Source organism: Podarcis bocagei, assembly GCF_964188305.1.
Source record: "Podarcis bocagei genome assembly, chromosome: 10".
Taxonomy (NCBI): Eukaryota; Metazoa; Chordata; class Lepidosauria; order Squamata; family Lacertidae; genus Podarcis; species Podarcis bocagei.
In genome coordinates this window covers 8,240,008-8,242,791 of record NC_138135.1, presented here as the reverse complement: position 1 = coordinate 8,242,791, position 2,784 = coordinate 8,240,008, and the positions used below count along the sequence as shown (strand labels likewise).

The following is a 2,784-nucleotide window of genomic DNA, read 5'->3' as shown; positions in this document are numbered from 1 at the left end:
TTTTCCAGGCTTCTTCAGTGGTCTAATCTCAAAGTCTTGATACGTGTAAGGTAAAGGTAAAGGTAAAGGGACCCCTGACCATTAGGTCCAGTCGTAGCCAACTCTGGGGTTGCGGCGCTCATCTCGCTTTATTGGCAGAGGGAGCCAGTGTACAGCTTCTGGGTCATGTGGCCAGCATGAATAAGCCGCTTCTGGCGAACCAGAGCAGCGCACGGAAACGCCGTTTACCTTCCCACCGGAGTGGTACCTATTTATCTACTTGCACTTTGATGTGATTTCGAACTGCTAGGCTAGCAGGAGCAGGGACTGAGCAACGGGAGCTCACCCCGTCGCAGGGATTTGAACCACCGACCTTCTGATTGGCAAGCCCTAGGCTCTGTGATTTAACCCACAGCGCCACCTGCGTCCCCTTGATACGTGTATTGATATTCAGTCTTATAGAGAATATTCTTTCTTGGATTAAGCTTAAGAGAGTGATTTGCTGTGAAGGCAGAACTTAGCCATCATGGCTGCTAACCATCGATAGCCCTCTCCCCCCCTGTGTGAATTTATCTCATCTTCTTCTGAGAGCCAGTGTGGTGTAGTGGTTAAGAGCGGTAGTTTCGTAATCTGGGGAACCGGGTTTGCGTCTCCACTCCTCCACATGCAGCTGCTGGGTGACCTTGGGCTAGTCACACTTCTCTGAAGTCTCTCAGCCCCACTCACCTCACAGGGTGTTTGTTGTGGGGGAGGAAGGGAAAGGAGAATGTTAGCCGCTTTGAGACTCCTTAAAGGGAGTGAAAGGCGGGATATCAAATCCAAACTCCTCCTCCTCCTCCTCCTCCTCCTCCTCCTCTTCTTCTTCTTCTTCCAAATCCATCCAAATTGGTGGCCATCCTTGTTTCCTGTGGGAACGAGTTCCATGACATGTGAAGAAGGACTTTCTTTTCCTCAGCCATTTCTGCTCCCATTTCTGTTTCCGTTGGAGTTCTCCAACCTCCAGACCCCCGCAACCCTTCGCCGGGCTGTTCGCTTAATTATCGAGGCGACAGAAGGCCTTCTCGGGGGAAGATGGTCTCCCCAGAGGAGCTTCAGAGGCAACGGGTCAGATGGACACCTGTTGGGCACGGTTCATGCTGAGGGAATCCCGTTCCGAATTGGCAGAAGACCCAGAAGGAGGGGGGGGGGTCTGGCCCTGATCTCTGATTCCAGACCTCAGAATAATTTGTCAAGTCGGGGACGCCTTGTAGCTCGCAAGGGCTTTGTGCACTTTTAATTCTCGCAAGCAGGTGGGCCCGTGGCCTTTCGGCTCTTCCTTTGCCCTGCCTGTTGTGCCTGTTCCGCCACCGTTTAGTCACGGCTAAGGACAGCAGCTTCCTGCATTTCAACTTGGGATTTTAACCCGGGAATCTCTCTCTCTCTCTCTCCAAATCCCATGAAAGACTCCCTTTGTGCAGACTCAGGAAAGGCAAAGAGCCCCGTGAAATGCGGAGACAGGTGTTGGCACGGTTTTGAGATCGGCTTCCTGGGATATCCGACCATGCAGCAAGCCAGGACGGCACATTCCAGCCGAGGAGCTCAGCCGCCAAGCCTTGCAGCCCGACTCCAGGGCTATGTTTCATACTTGGAGTCGGCATTCTGCAAGCTGGTGCCCCCAGAAGGTTTGGACTACAACTCCTAAAACATCTGAAGGGCACCAGCTCAGAGAAGAGTGCTCTCAGGATAAAGGGCCAAATTACAGTGGCGTTTTCTTAACTACTGTAGCAGGAACCCCCCACCCCAATCATTCAGTTTGTACAAACTTCACACACACTCACACTCACACACTACATACACCATGCTTCTGTTATAAATTCATAGAAAAATCAACCATACATCGGATTTGCACTGTTCCACTTTTATTTGACTCCATGAAGGAAGGACTACAAAATGGGGAAGGTTTGATACAGGCCACCATAATCCCTTCACCATCCCAGCACATCCACAGGAGCCCTGCCCAGTTGCTATGCCAACCCTGATGGTCCTAGGCAGAAGACCATCAAGATCACAAAGAACTTGCATATGGGAGTGGATTCAGCATGGACTGAAACAAAGGACAATGATCAGATTTTCCCTCTGGGGGCAGGAAACTGCCAGCTCCCCTTTGTCTCCTGGAAGTGACTCATGGGGAGGGGGAAAGGAGGAACCAGCCAGGTGACAGGACACTCAGGTTACCATCACAACTCCTCCCTCAACCCCTCCTTTCTGTGATGTATGCATGATGTTTCTGGGGGTGGGCTTGACCTAGAGGATGGAAATTTCAAAAGTTTTTATAAGGTCTTGCACACCATCTTTCTGGGTCTTTCCTCTCTCTTGCAAGTGAGGGGAACACCCTGTTGCAACAGTTCAATAAAGGCCAAGCCTACAGGCTGCTGTTTTGCTCCAAGTTATCCTGGTTGGTGTCTTTGTTTTGTCCAAGGGAGCCCTCGGATTTTTCCGGTAACACTACCATACAGAACAGTGACTGCCACTATGGTGGTCACAATGTAGAGAGCCATCAAGGAGAGCCTGAACATGCGCATGTCTGCACCCGAGACATCCATGTGCCAGATTCATGCCGGCTCCTTCTCTCTCTCCCATGTGGCCCACAGACTTCAGGGGGCCTGGGAGGAATTCAGAAGCACATGCGACCGGCTATTCATCTCTGCCTGACGCGATACCAGGCGCCAGCCTTGCTACATGGGCGGCTGGACGAGACACCTCTGATGGAACTCAGCTGACACCCGAGACTGACGGGCGGCTGTGGTGGAGCTCAGCGCGAGACGG

The 2,784-nt window shown here is 51.9% G+C and overlaps 1 long non-coding RNA gene across 1 annotated transcript; it reads right to left on the bottom strand.

Moving 5' to 3' along the window:
* Positions 1 to 1,860: 1,860 nt before the first annotated feature.
* On the bottom strand, positions 1,861 to 2,461 carry LOC308595934. Its single transcript, XR_014012232.1, has 2 exons — positions 2,141 to 2,461; positions 1,861 to 1,941 (listed from the first exon to the last, which is right to left on the bottom strand). It is a non-coding gene; the product is annotated as an uncharacterized lncRNA (long non-coding RNA).
* Positions 2,462 to 2,784: the final 323 nt, after the last annotated feature.